A 21,534-nucleotide genomic window follows, 5' to 3' on the forward strand; every position below is an offset into this window, starting at 1 on the left:
ATTCCTGCAGATAAACAGGAAAATGAATTTAAAACAAAAAACAGGCCAATCTCCTACTTTGGAGCCTAAGAGATGGGTCCAGTTCAGAATACTCTCCTTTCTGTGGGAGAAGAGATTATCTTCCCAGATAACTGCCCATCAGTCTGATAGCAATACTGTATATCTCTAGTGACAAAAAAAAAAAAATCTTCTCAATTATGATGAAGGTGAAAATTCTTTTTTTAAAAAAAATGGTTTCCATTTTTAAAAGATAGAAAGCCTCAGCTTGAGAGAGATTTAGTTTTTTTAGGTGAATATTCTGGACCACAGGTTTCCATGTTCTTTTACTGAAAAGTAAATCACATGTCAAATTTTCAGAGCAGAAAGGGACATTTCCAAGTGAATATGCACCATCCTATCCCTCATTTTGTCACAGATTCAGGTCAGGTGACTCGTGTTTAATGGCAGGAGTCCTCTCTCAAGTACTGGAGGATAAAACCTTTCCTGAGCAGGGAATAAGACCCTGTCACCCTCCAAGGTTGTTCTCCTCTCATGTCCTCTATAAATGACCCTAAAGCTTCTGTCTGGGGACTCCTCCCTCACTGTACTGAGGATGGAGACCCTGGGTGTCCTCTGAGCAAACTTGAGAATGCATCTCATCATATTGTCACCAAGATTTTAGGGCACAGCAGTGAGCAATGATGTGCAAACCGGTTCACAAGTGAGCCACTGTTTCAGGCTGTGGTTACTCATATGTCAGTGGGCTTTCAAAGTGTATGCTTCTTACCAACCAGGTCAGCAACAGACCCTTAAATTACATAGTTGCGGGTATAGACAGAGCCTTCCAGCCTTGGCTCTCAATCAGAACAAAATTTGTGCTGAGACATAAAGAAAGTTTTGTGCTGCTGGGAACATTCATCCAGAGAAATCTAAAAATAGTGAGCTGTTTTACTACAGATGCCCAAGGGGACCTTAAGATAACACTTGGCTATAAGTGAGTTACAGGCAAAAATTTATCTGCTAAACTGCCATTGGAGAAATCCTACTTAGAACCCAATGGGATAAACTGGATTCAACCCTTTTGTCAATTTTAAACAATGGGTGACTGGGTCCTAATCACTTGCTTAGTGGGAAGGGTTACAAGATTGATTAGTTATGTCTACCCTTGGATTGGAAGTGGGGAGTGGTAGCGTGAGTTCCATGCATTTTAAATGGCCTATCATCTGACGTCATAATGTCAAGTAGGCACTGCCTGATTTCCTCAACTCAGTGTTGAATTCTCTGTCCTTGGAAACTCCAAAGTTGTTTCCTTCTGCTCCTCTTATAATACTTACCATATTCCACTCTATTGTTTGCATGTTTCTGTTTACCTCTTCTAGCTCTTTAATTCCACAAGGCAAGAAACTTCATCTCATCTACTATTGCATTCCTCTAGGACCCTGGCAATCTTCTCCCCATCCTTTTACCTATCCCTAAACTCAGCAACAAGTATTGAATTCCAGCTCTGTATTAGAACTGGCTGGACTCCAGAATAGAAGCATAAAAAATATCCAGTCCATACTCACGGCCTAGTGGACACGAATAAGTGAAGCAAAAATTCTGTTCTGGTGTGATCTGTGCTAATGATCATCTCTTAGAGGGGTTGGTGCTTAATGATTTATGAAGTAGGTTTCCATATACGTTGTACCTTTGACATCATCCCAGCGAGATGGACAGAGCAGTGAACTGAGGTCGTATCAGAGAGGTTAAAAGACCTGCTCCCAGTTTCACCATGATGTGTCTTGATGAACCAATTGAGAAATGTTTTTGAAAGTAACCATAAAGCAGAGGGGGAAACTCTCTTTCACGGTGCTGTGACCTGAAGGCTGAGCTCTGACAATCACCCCGGGTTGGCTAAATAACTGCTCAACAAAGATGTCCACATCCTAATCTTTAGAACCTGAGAACATGTGAGGTTTCTTGGCAAAAAAGGGAATGAAGATTGCAGATGGAATTAATGTTGCTAATCAGCTGACTTTAACATAGACAGATTATCTTGAATTTTCTAGGTGGGAAAAATGTAATCACAAGGTCCTTACATGGGGAAAAAGGAGACAGAAGAGAATCAGAGATGACAGCATGAGGAGGTCTCAGCTGGACATTGCTGGCTTTGAAGATGGAGGAAGTGAAGATGAGGAAGTGAAGATGGAGGATCCCAGCCAAGAATGCAGGCAGCTCCTCTCGGGGCTTGAAAATCCCCTAGATTGTCTTAGAGCTTCCAGAAGGAATAGCCTTGCCAATATCTTGACATTAGCCCCATAAGGCCCCTGTTGGACCTCTGACTTCTGAAATTGTAAAGTAATAAATGTATGTTATTTTAAGCCATTAAGTTTGTGGTAATCTTTCACAGCAGCAATAGGAATCGAATTCAGAGAGTCCTTCTGAGCAAATCAGTTTCAAAGTATCCTTCTTCACCAATGTGGGGAGTGTATGTGTGTGTGTGTGTGTGTGTGTGTGTGTGTGTGTGTGTGTGTAATAACAGAAGATATACACAGGGTCTTCCACACAGCAGAGCAACCACAAATGTTAGCTCCCTTCTGCCCTCCCTTGGAAATCCCACATCTTGGGAGTCTTTTTATTTTTATGATAATTGAAGCAATTTCTGGCCTACACTATTCTGACAACATTCAGAAACACTGAAGAAAATCAAAAAAATGAACAAAACACTTCTTCAAAGAAGGCAGATCTCCACTCTATGCATGAGAATCACCTGAGGAAACTTTTAAAAATACAGATGCCTGGGCTCAATCTATTTGACTGATTTGAACCAGTCAAATCAGCCTCTCCAGGAGGGAGTCCCATGCAGGGGTCTTCTTTTCAAAGCTCTTCAGGTAATTTCAAGATGTGACGTGGAGTGAGAGCATCCACCCACGTCACCGAGGAGCCTTTCGCAGCAAAAGTGGGAGCACAGCCTCCTTGATCGTGTGCCCCTGCAACTGTCCCCACCATGCCCACTCTATGACTTTCCAGCACCTTCTCCTAAATATACTAGTTTTCCTGTTTTGCTTTCCAGAAAGCTCTTGCCAAAAGAAGACTGACTCAGAAGTCCAATAGATAAGAAAGATGAAACCGTGGAAGTGGGCTAGACTTGGGAACCCATCTGGTGTGGCACATCCCATACTGTACACCACATACCCTCAGATCCTCAAGACATCAACAGTTGATGATTAATAATAATAATAATAATAATAATAATAATAAGGGTTCATGGTCAAATACTTTAGAAAAACACCACCCATGCTCTCCCACTCTTGGATATTAAAGACTATGAGATGCCCTGCAGTTAAATATATATGTATTGTTTAACCTAATATTTCCTAAACTTACTTGACCAAGGAACTGTTCTGTAAGGAATGCCTGTCATTCAGGGGACCCAGTGTGTAAATTCAATTCCGTTTTGTGAAAGGTGAGAAAATGGGGGTTTAGGAGATGACGACATTTGCCCAAGGTCGGGAAACACGGTCTGTCAGCCCTCCCTGTCTCCCCTCGACCCTCCTGGGCTCCCTTGACCTGGGCTATTTCCAGCCAGCTGACAGCTTCCCATCCCTGGGTGCCCACATTTGGGATCACTGTCTAACTTCCTCTGGTCCCATGGATGCTTGCTCTGGATGCCAGGGTTGGTAAGAGTTGGTGCATAAATGCTCTGGTTGCCCATCCTCCTGTGTCCATGTGGACTTTCCAAGAGTGTACAGAGGGGTGAGCCCTGGCTGACCACCTCAAAGATCTGCTCTTGAGCAGCCCTCCTGCTGGCTTTTCTACTTCTCCTGCCCCTAGCCCTACTTCCTCCCTGGCGCTTCCTGGGATCAACTTCTTAATGAGCTCGTGTCTTTCTTTTGAAGGAACCCAAGCAAACAGTTATTCACAGAGCAAGTTACACACCATGATCTAGATGTAAGGTCTAGTTCAGACATTAAATAGATGATTTTTTTTAAAGACTTAGTTTTTTTAGAGCATTTTTAGGTTCACAGCAAAACTGTGGGGAGGGTGCCAAGATTTCCCATATACACCCTGTCCTCACACATTCACAGCATCCCCCTTTGTCAATATCCCCCACCACAGTGGGATACTCATTACAATCAGTGAAACTACACTGATGCATCATTATCACGCAAAGCCCATAATTTACACGAGGGTTCACTCTTGATGTTGTACATTCTATGGGTGTGGACAAATGTATAACAACATGTATCCAATGTTACGGTATCATTCAGAGTACTTCCACTAACTTAAAAATCCTCTGTGCTAATGATTTGGTTTTTACAAACGAAATCAGATTCAAGCTCAAGGTTCCAAGTTTTAGATAAACAACAAGGTCTTACAGTAGAACACAGGGAACTATACTCAATACCTTGTAATAACCTATAATGGAAAAGAATATGAAAAAGAATATATATATATATGTCAGAATCACTATGCTGTACACCAGAAACTAACACAACACTGTAAATCAACTACACTTCAATTTAAAAAGTTTAAAATTTTTTAAAAGATTCCAAGTTTTAAGCAGACATAGGTATTTTCTCCTGAGACAAGCAGGTAAATTCTACTGTCAAAATCAAAAAAGATTAAGCTTTTTCTTCCTTCAGACACTACAAAAAAAATTTTTTTTTTGAGAAATAGGCTGTGTTAGATATACAGCATTTTGCCCTATCTTCAGAATGTAAGCAGGGTTTCTCCATTTTTGTGCCCTCTGGTGAAAGGTCACAGACAAATCATCAGTCATGCCGCTATGTTCTTTGAGCGCTAAGAAGGAAACAGAAATGCTTGAGAAAGTTGACCTCAGGAATTTCTGAACAAGCTGCATATCTGAGGTGGCTCCAGGCTGCCAATTTTTTTTCCCCCAAAAACGGTGAATAAATTTGCTCAAAAAATTAGCTGTCAATAGCAGGGGGATGAAAACATAGCCAAAGCGCTCAGATTGGCTCAAGATCTCAAACTATTTTCCAGATATTTGGGACTCAGTAAAATCTACACGTTTTTCCCAGCAAAAATTTCTTTCCCCTTTGATTTCCAAACCCTGAAATTATAAGGGAACTTTGATATGAGCTTTTTTAAACATTAGCTGATATCCAGCAAACGGATAAGCAATTTCTGATTATTGTTTTAATGGAAAGAGTTTCAAGAAAGTAACACTAGATTTTGGCAAATATGATCTTCCCCATATTTAAATTTCACACACTCTCCATGCTAAGGGAGGGCATTTCAGGTTGAAATCTCATGGGAGAAAGCTTACACTTTTACACACACACACAGAGTGTGTCTATAGGGGTTTCAGGCAACCTGTCCTCATAGAGCTGGAAGGAGAAAAATAGTTATTAAGGTAAAGTGCAGCCTTTCCCTTCCACCTCAGAGGAGACTGATGATGTTTAAGGCCAGCTGGACAAGAGACAGGACAGGCATTACAAATAGATGAATAAGTTGTTACAATCCATCTGCTCGGCTCTGAGTATTTTAAGAACTGGCTGGATCCAGAGCTGTGTGTTTCAAAGCACAACTAAATCTGACCGCTCTTCATCAAAAGTCACGGTTGCATAGAAATCCATTCCCAGAAGCACTACCCTTGAGCCCCATAAGGGTGGGACCTGTCGCACCTTCCTAATTGCCTTCTCCATTCTCAGCTCGTGTCACGCCCATTGCCAGAAACTTCCCGCTGTCCTGCGGTCTGACCTTCATCCCAGACAAATGATCAGACCATCTGACTCTTCACTTGCTTAGCTCTGAAACCAGACTTCGTTTTGAAAGGCAGAGAGTCTGTTGGAAAAGCTTGTTCTCCGTCTTCTTGACCTCACCCTGTGAAGTTCCTGCTGGTGGAAAACACCAGCTCATCTTCACATTCTCACCTGAGATTCCTCCCACTGAAGCCCTCTCCATCGACATTCTACCTCCTCCACACAGCACTCATCACCCTTCAGGGACAATGCACCTTCTGCAGAATACAGAGGGGATTTCCTACAAGGAATTCTTTAAGAGGGTGATGGAAAGCTCCCTTTTGTCCAAAAAATGAACTCCCTCAGAAGCCTGTCACAGGACCCAAAAGTCCACCATTCAATCCTTTTCTCTTAAAAATAGAGTTACTATATGATCCAGCAATCTCATTCTTGGGCATATATCTGGAAAAGATGAAAACTCTAATTTGAAAAGATACAGGCACCCAATGTTCATAGCAGCACAATTTGCAATAGTCAAGACTTGAAAGCAACCCAAGTGACCATTGATAGATAAGTGGATAAAAAGATATTATATATATATATATATATATATATATATATATATATATATATATATATATATATATATATATATAATTTTACTCAGCCATAAAAAATGAAAAATTGACACTTGCAGCAACATGGATGGACCTAGAGATTATTTTACTAAGTGAAGTAAGTCAGACAGAAAGACAACTATCATATCATATCACTTATGGTATGCAGAATCTAAAAAAAAATACAAGTAAACTTATTGACAAATCAGAAACAGACAGAGAAGACAAACTTATGGTTACCAAAGAGGAAAGGGGAGGAGAGACAAATTAGGAGTTTGGCATTAACAGATACACTCTACTATATACATAAAATAGATAAACACCAGGGACCTACCGTATAACACGGGGAACTAGGTTCAATATCTTGTAATAACCTATAATGGATAAGAACCTGAAAATTTTATATATAATATATAATTAATATATATATAACCAAATCATTATCCTGTACACCTGAAACTAACACAACATTGTAAATCAACTAAACTTCAATTTTTAAAAATGTTTCTCCTTAGTTATGAGGATAATAAGGAGGGGGCAGGCATTAGGAGACAAAACAAGAGTACCCGAAAAAGAACCTAACCCCAAGGAGAAGACACACAGGTAGAAAAAGATGATGAAATGACAATTAAAACAACGGTATAGTCCTCATTCCTTGAGAAGACATAGCGCTAGACATTTAGCATACAGTCTCTGATTTGATTATCGTGACACTTACACCAGGTAGGTATTCTTATTTCCATTTTACAGATGAGCATATTGAGGCTCACAGAAAATCATCCCTTATCTTATTCACACAACTAATAAGTGGCAGGTTGTGGGTTCATGTCCAGATTCCCCTCCAAAACTCATAATTATTCCACTTGGTCATATCGTCTTCCTAATAATGCATTAGTTATAGTATAGCTAGGGAGTACATCTGTGCTTTCTCAAGGGAAAAGGCAAGACAAAAAGAAGAAAATTCCACTAGATTTCAGACTAGAAGCTTGGCCCAGAGCAGCAGAGATGTCAGTGAACTAAACTGCACCTTAGCCTCACGCCCCACCATTCACTTAAGTCTGTGGTTCCCAACTGGGGACTCAGAGATATTTCAAGGGATCTGGGTATTCAAATGTACACTGAACTCTGTCTGCAGACAAAATACATCACACACGTCTATTTCTGTGATGGATAATATACTAGTTGATTCAAAAGTGTTGCTGAATTCACAGTAGATATTTATCATTGTATATTTCTCAACAGAGGAATATTAAAAGCATAATTAGAATCATATGAGACAGGCGTTTTTGTCATTAAAAAGGGATTTTCAATTTTACAATCCAGAAATTCCACTCTTAGAGATATACTCAACAGAAATGCAGCAATGCGCTTATCCACCGACATTATACAGGAGTGGTCATAGAAGCATATTCATAATTTCCCCAAACTGGAAACAACCCAAATGCCAGCAAGAGTGCAATGGATAAATACACTGTCGTACAATTGCACAGCGGAATACGACACGGTGGCAAACGTGAACAGACCCCAGCTGCACACAACAGGATGGATCTCACAATGTGGTGCAGAGCAAGGAAGCCAGAAACATAAAAAAAGATCCCACTTATACAATATCCAAAAACAAGAAAACAAATCTATGCTGTTAGAAATCAGGAGAAAGGTTACCCTGAGTTGTGTGGGGGCAGTGAATGGAAGTTGAGTGAGAAGGACTTACAAGGCTCAGTTTCTTGATCGTCTAGATGTTTGGTTACATGAGTGTATTTCAGTTGATGAAGGTTCCATGAACTGTGCATGTGATTTGTATGTTTTTTATATTTATCGTTTAATAAAAGATTTTTAAAACAGAAGAGGTCATACCTATAATATGAATGACCACTGCTCTACAGAAAGGTTCATCCCAGCCAAGCCAGACACTAATGTTTTTGCCTCCCCATTTTTGCTTGGGCCATCTCCCCAACTTCAGAGCACCCATCGCACCGTTTCTTCTTATAAAAACAATTTTTATTCTTTCAAACCCAGGTCCGTAGCTCCACCTCCAAGGAACTTTCTCTGCTTCTCTAGCCAGAAGTGAATTCTTGCACCCCAAACCCCAAGAAAGCTTTAATAGCATTTCTGTGATCACAGCACTGAAGTCTCAGAGTGTAGTATAGCACAGTACTTGCCAAAGGATAGGTCATCAACAAAGGTTTTTTGTGTTTATCATAATAGCCACATCTGAACCTCTTAATGCAGTGATTTATGTTTACCTCGCTTCCTGCCTTCAAGAAGCTCATTGTCTTGGGAGAAATGTCTACTCAACTTCGTATTGTCCACCATGCCCAGCCCATGATTTCTCACCCAGCACGTGCTCAGCTAATGTTTTTGAACATACGTCTCCTATAAAAGGAGCTTGCAGTGAAAGAGATGCCCTGAAGACCTCAGCAGTTCTATATCAGACAAGGACCAAGGACAATAAAGATTTCAATAAGAACATTGCCCTTTCTGCCTAGTGGCTTGTATGTTATTGGACTTAAGACTAGACTGAATACCCCTTGGGAGTCCAATTATCTATACAAGCAAAAATGTGCGTTTTACAATAAGAAAACTGAAGGCAGTTGAGATGTTTGGATCTGGGTGAGGAAGATATCATCAGCCCAGTTCCAAGCCCCTTGGATCAACCTTGGCACACACGTCCACACATGAGGAAAAGGAATCCAACAATCCAATCAACAAGGCAACATGCAATGAGAGATGACCGAGTGGCACTGATGGATCCGTGTCCAAGTCCACTGCAGCTTGGTCCCCCAAGAGGAACCATGCATTTCTGAAGAGTCCCCAGTGCACTCTCTCAGTCCATTGTTCTGCCTCCTTACTTCCTTCTTTCCTTCCCTTTTCTCACAAACCTGCACACCATCCGGGACAAATTCACTGTGAAATGATTTTTTTTTCCTTTTAAATCATTAGGGCCAAATGAGCAGCAGTGGAGTGCTAAAATTCCTGAATTAATAATATTGCTGCCATCCATGATTTGAGCTTTCTCTTTGGGGCTGGCAGAAGCCAAAACATTAGGAGATATTTTCCAGCATTACAGTCAAACTGTGCATTTTTAAATTTGTGGGCAGGCTGAGTGATCTCCGGCCAGTGTCTCAGCCCTCAACCCTGCATTCCAATGTCATTCTCTTACCACAGAATCATTCCTGGCCTCCCCCAAGTCATTGCTTTGGAGAAAATGAAGCACATTTTCAGAATTTAGTTTAGGAATAACCCAGGCAACCTCAGGCCAACTGACAAGGCAGGGGGTGAAGTCAACAGAGGGAAGAGCAGATAGTGGTGAGATGTATGTGGTCCCCACTCCCCACCAATAAGACCTTTCATCCCTGAATCAAGCATCTCATCGGAAGTTGGAGTTGACAGGTCCAAGCAGCTTAAAGTGCCCACATCTTTTCCTTTTTATTACAATTACAAGAAAACAGAGCATGTGAATTAAAATATTTATGCCAGGACTAACCTACTTACCATTCAGGTATCAACTTGAATTTCATTTCTCACGGAAGCCTGGCCAAAGGCTTATTCAGGGGTTCATAATTCCTTATGTAATCATACATATAACATTTGTCTCTCCATGGAAAAATAAGTTCCGTGAGGGCAGGGGTGGATGCTGTCTTGTTTGTGGCTGTGCCTCAGCCTGGTAAATACTTGGTACAGTTAACACTAGCTAGTTGGCTATACAGATTACAAGAACCTAGCAAGCCAGCAACCCCCACCTACCATGGTTGGCAACCAGGAAAGAAAGAAAAGTGTTTTTCAGGAGCCCATAGAAATGGTGAATTAATTATAAAGTTTTCATTCTTTTTTCTCTCTCCTAGATTGTCTCCTGTCCCTAATCCATGGGACCACTATCATCCAAGTTAACCAGTTTCAAAACCTAAGAGACATCATTGGCTCTGTCCTCCACTAATCTGCCTACTTCCAACTAATTGATTCGACCTCTACAAGCTTTCTTCCCGCCTCCTTCCCTTCTCCTTCCCCTCACATCACCCTCGTCTGGGGTCTCCTGGACATCTAATTGACCTCTGACTGTTACTCGTTCTTTTAACCAAATCTCTTCATTTCTAGCCAGCAGATAATTCTTGGTACTGTCAGATCACTCCCTACTAGAAAAAGAACTAATGGATCCCTCCCACCTGGTGAATAAAATGTAGATGCCATACTTTGGAATGCTCCTGGGTCCCAAGCTGCCTCCAATTTCCTTCCCTGACGATCCTTCACAGTTCAGACGAAATACCGCTTTATGCCAGAAGTCTTTCCTAAATCCATCTCCACCTGAAAATGCAACCAAATGCTGCCAACACATTTCTGGAACTTTGTAAACGTTCACTTTTATCAATTATAAAGCCTCAGCTACATTGTTCCTATTATTCTGGAAAGATCTTCCAGCCGTAATCTAGAACATACTGGTCTTTGCGTACCTGAAGATGCCTAACACTGTGTCTGGCACTTAGTAGCTTTTCAAAAACTATTTCTTGAACTGAAACAAATTCATTCCTTCCTTCATTCTTTCAAATGTGCAGTCTCTGTTTACCAAGCCTGGCCCCACCCCAGGGATAGTGACCTAGGATAACTGTGTGACCTCAGGCACGTAACTTTAATCCCTCTACGCCTTAGTGTCTTCATCTGTAACACAAGCTGTGCCGTGGACCAAATAAAATAACGCATGTAAAGCACTTAGCCTGGTGTCTGGCACATAGTATATGCTCAATAAATGTTAACCTCCTATTACTATTATTTCACAAGGCAGTCTATTCCACTGCTGGGCAGCTAGAATTACTAAAACATTTTTTCCCAATTCTGAGTTAAAACAGACCGCCCTATGACTCCTCTTCATCGATCAGAGCTTCTTTGCCTGTGGGCAACAAGAACGAATTGACTCAAAAAAAAATATGCATGTGTATGTACGACTGAAACAATATACTATACACAGAATTTGACACAACATTGTAAACTGGCTACACTTAAATTAAAAAAAAAAAAAAGAATGAATTGACTCCAAAGCAGGCACAGAGACACTTTTAAAAACCTGAATCTCAGTCCCAGGCCTGGAATAGAGAAAGGAAAACTGGGGTCAGCTGGGGAGACAGGCTGGATTTCATTAATTCCATGGGTTTCTGAAAAGGGCTAAGGTTCTGTAAGTTGGTGTTCATTTTCTACCTTAGGAGTTTCACTCTAGGAGTCCAATATACTGCTTAAATTTCACTTATTTCCTTTAACTGTACAATTTGGGTAAGCAAGGAAAACTGCAAAATGACTTCACCATTGGCAGTAATTTGCTCTTGGCCAAATTGGCTTCCAATTACTTTAAGGATGTCAAGAGTTTCCAAATTAGCTTAGGCTGTCTGCTGCTGAGTGGGCTCCTTGGGGTGGGTCACGGCCACTCCTTGAGTCTCCGCAAGATGGGCCCAGCTGCCCTGATGAAGTGTGTCCCCTGCCGTCCTCACTTCCCCTCAGCACCTGGCTCAACTCCTGCTGGTCACCATGACATTCAAGGACTTGTTTTCATTTCTCCAGGTTCCCACGCCCTCTTCCACTGTACTCTTCTACCTCTGGGTTAATTATTTTTTTAATAAATGGCTTTCCACTGACAGAAGGTTCTCCCATTCTTCCATATGCTCTACAGCTGTTCTGTCATGCTCCAAGGTTGCACAAACCAAGCTGTGGAGAAGCTTCTGCACCCACACACGGGGCTGATGACACTGTGAGATTATTTTCAGAAATCTGAAACCATTTCCAGAAAAGTCAGGAAGAGCCTGTAACTCTCCAGCGGTAATAATGACTTATTTTCAACTAACTTCAGGATAGTTCATAATTTACTCCAACTCAAGCACTTAAGGATGAACCAAATTATGTAGTAATTTTACAAAATTCATTGAGTATTTAGTCTAACCCATCGCCTGACAGCACAGCCTCCTAACTGATCTCAGCCTCTACTTTTGTCCTTTGTAATCTATTCCCTACCAGATCCCAGATTAATTTTTTTTAAATGTAAGTCACAAGGTCTTATAGCCTTGCTTAAAAATGTTCCACAACTTCAGGATGAGCCTAGAGATTATCATATTGAGTGAAGTAAGTCAGACAGAGAAAGACATATATCATATGATATCACTTATATGTGGAATCTTAAAAAAAAAGATACAAATTTTATTAACAAAACCAAAAATAGACTCACAGACATAGAAAACAAATTGTGGTTACCAAAGGGGAAAGGGCAGGGGAGGGATAAATTAGGAGTTTGGGATCAACAGATTGACACTACCAAATATAAAAGAGATAAACAACAAGGATCTACTGTATAGCACAGGAAACTATATTTAATTTCTTGTAATAGCATATAGTGGAAAAGAATATGAAAAATATACATATGGATATATATGTATAACTGAATTGCTTTGCTATACACCTAAGACTAACCCTGTCAATCAAGTACACTTCAAAAAAACAAAATGTAAAAAAAAGTTCCACAACTTCAGCTGTACTCCAAATGAAATCATGGGTGTTAAATTCCAAATACTCTGACTCCTGATGTTTCTCCACTCGCTTACAGCCCCCTCCCCTATGCTGATCATGCACAAACAGGACTTCCCACACTTCTTCAACCATGTCAGCTCTGTTCTGGCTACAGGCCCATAGTTTATATACTTACTCTTTCCTCCACCTGGATTTTTCTTCCCCAAGTTCTAAATAAATGTCTCAGTCTCCTAGTTTTGCTCCCATCTCAAGGTTAGCTCTGAGAACCATAAAGTAGAACCCCCTTCCTCAACCTGCAAAGCTGCTCCTTAAATAACTCATCTTATCCACTTTGTATCAGGCATCTTAGGATTGCCATGATTTATGTCATCAATGGCCCCAATGCTACATAAACAAAAAGGCTAAGGAGAGTCTCCAAATTTGACTTGCTGCATCACCCAGTGTGGGGGAAAATATATCCACCCCATAGTCATGAAGCCAGTATGAATCATATACAAAAGTTACCTCTGTAACAGCCATGGAGGCATCACCAGGGAGAAGGATTAAGAAGAGGAACCACTCCCTTCTCTTCAGAGGGTCTTGTTCGTTTTATAAGAAGGAAACCCCACCCACTGTGGAGCCTCTCATCACCACTGGAAGAGCCAAGTTTGATGCGACTGCAGCAATAGGTTGCTTCTTTGATATTCCAATTTCCTTCCAGGATTGAATTACCAGCCTACCTCAGACTCCTGAGAGGCTGAAAGAGTAATACAATTAATCAGAAGAGGAATTTCTCCTTGATCACGGTCCACCGTCCTTTCCTTCAAAAGACAGTCTTGATATAGACACATCTCTCAGCAGTGAATGAATAAGCCTGTGGCTTGTGAAATTAGCAAAAGGAATGTGACAATGAATGTATATATGTTCATGTATAGTTGAAAAATTGTGCTCTACACTGGAATTTGACACAACATTGTAAAATGATTATAAATCAACAAAAAATGTTTAAAAAAAAAAAAGAGGCATATCCAAGTTTCACAAGGCTTAGACATTGAAAACACAAAAATAAAAGTCAAAATAAAATAATAAAAATAGTAGCAACGTAAGTATCCCAATATACAGTGAGTGCTTATTCTGCACTGGAAGCGGTTCTAAGCCTTTTACGTGTGTTATTTCATTTCAATCCCGTATCAGTTGTTTGAAGATGCTGATATTCTCTCCATTTTACAGATGAGAGAACTGAGGCACAAGGAGATTAAATACATTAGCCCAGTTCATTCAGGCAGTAAGTGGTGTGTCAGGATTTGAACCCAGGAAGTCTGACTTCAACAACTTTGTTCTTAACCACTGACTGCCCCTCCGTGTGCCAGAGAGATGTCAGAGTTGATACATCACAAGCAGTGCTGACAACATCCAAGTATTCCAAGTCCCAGAGGGAAAGGGTTTGCAGAAGTGGCCACACAAGACCTCTGCTAACTTGCTGAAATCATGAGGGACTGAGAAGGGTGATTGGTCCATTCAACCCTATGTGATACAATCTCATGAAAAGTTCCAGAAAATCTTGCAACATCTCCCCTCTCTTCCACTGGGCAGGTCTTTTGTACCTAACCCTTGTCTGTGCTGTTTCAGTAGACTCCCCACCATCAGTCTCTTCTATCACACAGCCAACGATCCTTCTGAATCTCAGTTCTACTCACATCAAGTCCATTACCCATTACCTATTGAACCGCCTGGGTTTGAACCCCAAGTGTTGCCACTTACCGTCAGTAGGAAACTTGAACATGTCACTTACCCTCCTTTTAGGTGCCTTCATCTAAAATAGGACCAAAATAACCCCACAGTGTTCTTTTGAGTATCTAGTTCACAGCGACAGCTCAAAAACAAAAGGTAGCTTTGTTCCAAAATAAAGTACAAAGCACTTAAGACTTTCTGTGTGCATGGCTCCTACCAACACTCCCAAGTTTATCCCACACTGATGGTCTTCAACAAATATTGCTACCCATGGGGTTCACCTGCTCTCCTCTAGACCAGTATGCCTCCAAGGGTGGTCCTTGGACCCTCTGAATCAGATTCATCAGATGTGACCTTACAGTTCAGATCCTTGGTTCTGACCCTGGCTGTGTTAATCAGAATCTCTAGGATGGGTCCTGACTATCTTTGTTCTTAACAGGCTCCCCAGACAATACTTGCGAACACCAACAATGCAGTCCCTCTTGCCTCCTCTATGACGATGTTCTCTGTGCCTGAGATTCCTTCCCGCTCTCATATCCCTCACCCCAATTCCACTGATAATTCAAAGCCTGACTTAAATGTCTCCTCCTTCATAAAACTATTCCAGATTCCTCCCTCCAGTAACAATCTGTCCCAGCTTTGAATGATCATGGCACTTATTTATGGATATGATGACTCTCCCTAGAATTTTCAAGCTCCTGGAGGTGAGAGTCAGTATGTAAATCACACTAACGTCTCCAGAGTTATCTATCACAGGGCTTTGCATGGAATAGGCACTCCATGAAAATGACTGAATGGACAGGATGAAGCCCAGTCCCAGTATTTTTAGATCATTTTGATAAACTCTTGCATATGAAGTAATAACTGATTCATTTGAAGAAGAGGAGGGAAGCTAACGGAACAGACTTTATTCTCTGTCTCTCCTCCCGGTCTTCTCTCTGATTCCTGCTGCAGTCACCATCCATGGTCACCCCTTGATTCCTTAGCCCGAGTCTTAGGAAGTGGGGAATGAGTGGGGTGCCCTTCATTACTTCCCATTAGTGCACTTGAGCCTTGCTGACAAAGTTAGGTCACTTCTCTTTCTATTTAAGAATAAGCAAAAAAGGAAATCAATATAACAGTCATAAACCATCTACCATGGTCAAGTTTCCCTGGTATAGGCTCCTGTTTAGCCCAAAGGGTTGGAGTAATTTCCCGAGCATCTTGGCCAGCCATCTGACTCAGTGAGCACTGCAGGCTGGTTGCTGTTTTCACTACTGGTGAGCAGAAATGATCATTGCTTATCAGTTTGCTCCCTTCTTAAAGCACGCCAGTACTCTGCACTCCTGTATGTCAGTCAGCTCAGGCTGCTGTAACAGAACACGATGCTTAAACAATAGACACTTATTTTCCACAGTTCTGAAGCTGGAAGCCTGAGATAAGGGGGCCAGCATGGTTGGGGGCTTGGTGAGGACCCTGCTCTTGGTTTATAAATCACCCATCATCCCACTGTATCACCACATGACAGAGAGACAGAGACAGAGAGAGAGCATCTTTCTCCTGTCATTCTGTTAAGGGCATGACTCCCATTCACGGGAACGCCACTCTTATGACCTAATTACTTTCCAAAGGCCCCACCTCCAAATATCATCACATTGCACATTAGTGCTTCAACATATGACTATGGGGGGAGAGGAGACAAACATTTAGTTCATAACACCCCAAGCACCATGACCCCAGTGCAGTTCATCCTGGTTTGACTGAAAAGGATCCACCTTATCCTCAGACATTGGCAAGATGGCAGCCACTACTCCAATGTAACTTCAGACCCAACAGTGTGATCACATTTCACTAAGGCAAGAGGAGTAATAACCATTTTCCTTCCACACTCACCTCACTCACAGCGTTCCAGCCACGTCACTCACTCCGCGGCTCTGCAAACACACCGAGCTCGTCCCTTCTCAGGTTCTCGCATGGGCAACTCCCTCTGCCTGCGATGCTCTTCCCCCAGTCACATGAATATATGAGGCTTTCCTTTAAGAATCAGCTTTCCCATAGGCCTCAGCTTAACTATTCAGTTCGCAGAGGGGGCTTCTATAGCTGTATTATTATGTGAAAATAAACCTCCTTTCCCAGTTCATTCCTATTTCAGCCCCTTATTTATGTCCCTCCTGGCACGAACCACAACCTCCAATTCTTCTACCCCTTTCTTTATTTGCTGGCTCCTTGTCTGTCTTTCCAGAAATGATATAAACTGAACAAGGTCAAGAATTGTGCCTATCTTGCTCACCATTCCTGACACATAGTAGCAGCTCAATAAGTGTCAAATGATGGAATAAAATAATTACATAATATAGAATCACAGGGAAGAGGAAGGGAGTCATGCAATCAAATACATCAAATCTTTTATTCACATAATGTTACAACCAGGAAATAATCATCTTTTATTTAATTTTATAACCACATCAGATTTCAACATTAGCCCTGTGATTTAAGTTATTTTGCTGCTTAAAGAAACCAGGTCCTCCTCTTTACCCTGGACTATGATTTACCATGATACTTATCTACAGACTCTGAATAATGAATCTCATTTTTCCCAATGAAACTCAACTCCTAGGGACTAAAAGTTGATATCCTTATGAGACGTCAACAAAGAAGAGACAACTTCAAGAAGCAGATGTGACTATTTTAGAAGAAAAAAAAAAAGATCTACATTCTGTTTTAACTTTGCAAGTCTCAAAGAATTCTTTCATGACAATGCACTGAGAACTATTTCGTGAAAATAAATAGCCACAGAGGAATATGGATTTAATTGCTTGAATTGCTGCATTAGCTAAAATAAAACAGCTGTGATCACATTCTGGGGTAAAAACCCATTGTTCAACAAACAGTACTATTAAAGATCACCCCAGTGATGAGTCTGGCTTTCCAAAGTCAGGCATACTGCTTCCTGGAGCACCCATTGTTCTTAGGGTAACCACGATTCCAATTTGGGGGGCATCTAGGTTGGAGAAATGTGGTCTGTGCCATAGGGCACAGGACTGCTTGATAGATTTCCTCTTTCCCCCCAAATACACAGCTCAAGTTACTCAAAATTACTCAGCAAAACAAATTCCTTTCATATTTCCATAATCCCAAGACACAGAAAAGGTGCTGGGCTAGCAGCTGAGGCTTTTTGAGTTCCGATTCACTAGAAGATGAAACGGGAAGCAGACTTTGTCCAAGTTCTTCCTAAGGAATCTTTAAGAAGAGATCATAAGGAAGCCAGAGAGTCTTTTACAGAAAATTCACATATGTATTAAGGCAAACTTTGAAAGCTAGCCTCCAGAAGTTCTGTGAACAACCTTAAATTATCCATGGACCACAGACTCAGAACACAGTATAAAACGCAGAAGTAGGGCTTGCGATGGGGAAAGCCAAGAATGCAAATGGTTTTTCCACCAACCACCATCATAGATCTACTTTAAATAACTCTGCCACACACCAGTCCCACCTCGAACCCTTCCACTGGCCCATCCATAGACTTTGCAATCAGTATCAAGGCAAGTCAAAAAGTAGAAGGGAAAATTTGAGGGAAAGGGAGCAGAAGAGGCATTGATTAAAAGCCCCAAATTTTAAATTTCTAACATTCTATCCAGTCCTACATTCCTAAGATTCTATTCCACTGACCTCACAAAGCCAGACATTATCAAACTTAGGTGTGCCTAAAAGTTAAGTCAACCTGGCAAGGTTACCTTAAAATGAAGATTTCTAAGTCTCACGTGCCTTTTGATTCAAAGGGATTCTGTAGTTTTTATTAAACATCCAGGTGATTCTGAAGCTGGTGGCTATTTAGACCACAATTTCAATGGTTTCCAATCTTGTTTCTCAGCAGCTAAGATATCCCAATATTTCAGGATCCAAAATACAGACTCCTTCCTCTTATATCCAGAAGTGGCCCATATCCAAACACCTTTTGTCTAATCATGAGTACCAGATGTACCACTATTTCCTTCTCATCTACACCACTTTTAGGGGAAACATTCAGGGAAGAGATGTAGTGAGAGGTTTCAAGGTGACCCAGTGCCTGAGAATTGCCCAGTGACTGATTATCAATTGATCAGAAGCCTTAGTTCATCTGCCAAGTTTCTCTTGTCATGTAATGAAACACATTCACGCGTTTGGCACCAGAGAAAAAGTTGCCGGGTGGATCCAAAATCTTTCCTACAGTAGTTGCCCCCATCCTTCAAGACCCTCCTTCTCCAAAATGTCTCCCTAATGATTTTGCCCAGAATTCCCACTGATTGTCTCTCCCTTTTTGAGCTCCTATTCCACCTGGTTGTGCACTATAACACTGAGATCACGCCCCACCTTGTTCTCTCATTATTTCTTGTCTGCCACCTGATTGCTCGTTCTTTGAGAGCATGAGTATGCTTTAAATGCCTCTTCATCACCCACGAGACACAACTGCTCATAAGCTCAGGGTAGGTACAGCAGCACCTGTTGCCTTTGCCTGCCCAGCCTCTAGTCCCCTCTTCTCCCCGTTCTTTCCTGGTAACTGTATCTCAATTTCCCTTTAGAAAGCTACCATCCTCCTAAGTCCACTTGTTTCAGAAAGCCTAATCTACTCCTTGATGCCAGGAGTAGGCACATGACCCAGGTTGGGCCAATCAGCATCAGACATTCCCCTGACACAAGGATTGGTTCATGAGCATCAGATGACCCAAGCTTAGCCAGTGGGATTCAGTCCTGAAACTTTTGTAAGGATAACCAAGGAAGTGAGTAGTCTCTTTCTGTGTCGGTTGCTGGGGCGAGTGAGCCTCACCAGGCATCCTGTCATCACTGGGGGAAGGCCTGCACAAGAGGGAGAAGCGCAGATGCAAGCAGGGCTGACAGACACAGAGCCAGTGCCTGAGTCCCGGGGACCTGGCTCCTGAATTCAGCCAGGCCAGAAGCTAGTGCTACCTCCCAAACTTTTCAGTTATGCACAGTGTACAGCTAGTAAATAATATCACATAGCATCTGAACTAATTTGAGTGTGTTTCTATCATTTCAACAAAAAGAGCCCAGATTTATTTAATGGCTAATAAGTATTGAGATTGGTTGAATTAGTAGCCATTTTTAGTTTTGCGAAATATATATTTGGGTTCTTATAACCTGCAAAGTACCTTTCTGAACAAGAATGTCAGTTGCTTAAATTCTGTCTTTGGCAATGAACACAGATGTGGTCATAAAACTCTGGCCTTTGGAACTGGACAAATGAACTTGGATCCCAGCTCTGCCACTTACAAATTGTGTGGTCTGGGGCATTTTACTTAGGAACCTTTAAGCACCGGAAGACCACAGTGAAAAATGTGCATTGTTATTGGAGGATCGTTTTTCTGTAGATGATGGATCGAGAGACAGATAGAGGAAAGCATTATCAAGTTTAGACAATAGCAGATGAGGCTTTAGGCTAAGGCAGCATCATTTGAGAAGCAGACCAGAGGACAGATTGCAAAAACTGCAACTTCGTAGCAAACTAAATGTGGGGTGTGGGAAAAAACAAAGGAGTCAAAGTTCCTGGAAACTAGTTCAGTGTTTTCTGTTTTGAGACATTAAAATAAAGAAAGAATGCAGCCCACTAGCCAGGGTGGAGTTGCTCTTAAATTCTAGTCTATCTGTTGAGTTGTCTTTAATGATGTGGACAGCTTTGGGGGTAGATCTGCAGCTTCCTTCTTGAAGAAATTGACCACCTTCTCACCTCTAGGCAACAGAGGAAGATCTTTCTAGCAGGTGATGCTTTCATCGCTTTGATTTAAAGTTGTGTTTCCCAAAGTATTTAGAGGAGTCTGCTGGTGGTGCAGGAGGTGGTTTTAGGTGGATTACAGAATGACTAGCTGTGCACAGGCAAGGCATGAACTCTGAAGCTGTTCCCTTTCAGGCCTCTTGATTATTTCGTCACGGAAAAGAAAAGTGTCATATGAGGCCTGAAACATCTCTAACACCTCTTTCCAGCACTTGCTAATCCCCTTGTTTAATAGGGAGCAGGTCTCAGGCTTAAAATCGTGAGGAGGCCACAGTATCCATCTAACTAATGTCATTGTGTCTTTGCTGAATTTATCTTGACACTTGTTTTCTACTGATGTCAAGTGTAACTTATTTTCCACTTACAACAGCTATCTTTTTTACAATAGCTGTCTCATTTTACAATAAGTTTATTTTATTTAAAAAATAATTGACTTGTTCAAAGGCAACTAAAGAAATGTGGCACACAGCCAGGGCAGGAATCGGGAAAGGGATCTACAAAAGATGGCTGTCTTGGGCCAGGGGTTCTAAGACTTCATTCATCAGTGGTGGAACCTCTGGCACTATGACAGTAAAAGTCTTCTTCTGAGGTACAGCACTCAAAGCAGCCCTGGAGGTACACCATGCAGCTAAAAGCCTACAGTGAGTAAACGTGCCTAGTCTTTGGACAGGTACCAGGCCAGAGACGCAGGGCGCACTTGTCCTGCCCCGGAGAAGTTTCTCAGCACCTGCAGGGTTTCTGCTCCTAACCAGTGCTGAGAACAGCCCCGCGGCGTGGGCAGCATCCCTGCAAACCCTTGCGGGCCCAGCACAATCTCCTTAACAACTCCTGATGCTAAACAATCCGGGGGTTTGGTTCACTCGTCATGAATAAACACTCTGAGCCGCGATGCTTGGAGACGCAGGGGCTTCTGCTCCCAGACGCGCTCCGCTTGGATGCGCGTCGGACGGATTCATCAGCCCTTCCCGGACGCCCGCCACGCTTCTGCGCAGCCTCCATTCAAACCCGCCGCGGGAAAACGCGAGACACTCATGTCAAACCATCTGGCGTACCGGTGTTTGATTTCGCGAGCGGTCTTCTGTTGATTGAGGAGTCGACTTTTCAAGAGGGAAAAAAGAAAAAGAAAAAAAAAACACTTCTGGCTAACCGAGGGAGTTCCAACGCTACTAAACTTCTCCCCCTAGTGGACCTTTCATTAAGACGTAAATCATTCAGAGCTGGAAGTGCAAGGACCATGGAACTTGCAGCTTTTTAATTCCACAGTCAAAAAACGGCACTAAAAACAAAACAAAACAAA

The 21,534-nt window shown here is 41.8% G+C and overlaps 1 long non-coding RNA gene across 1 annotated transcript; it reads right to left on the minus strand.

Annotated features, from left to right (window-relative positions):
- Positions 1–6,549: 6,549 nt before the first annotated feature.
- Positions 6,550–19,793, minus strand: LOC116665823. Its single transcript, XR_004322532.1, has 3 exons — positions 19,783–19,793; positions 10,357–10,361; positions 6,550–6,633 (listed from the first exon to the last, which is right to left on the minus strand). It is a non-coding gene; the product is annotated as an uncharacterized LOC116665823 (long non-coding RNA).
- Between the last annotated feature and the right edge of the window lie 1,741 nt (positions 19,794–21,534).

Source organism: Camelus ferus, chromosome 9, assembly GCF_009834535.1.
Source record: "Camelus ferus isolate YT-003-E chromosome 9, BCGSAC_Cfer_1.0, whole genome shotgun sequence".
NCBI classification, from domain to species: Eukaryota; Metazoa; Chordata; class Mammalia; order Artiodactyla; family Camelidae; genus Camelus; species Camelus ferus.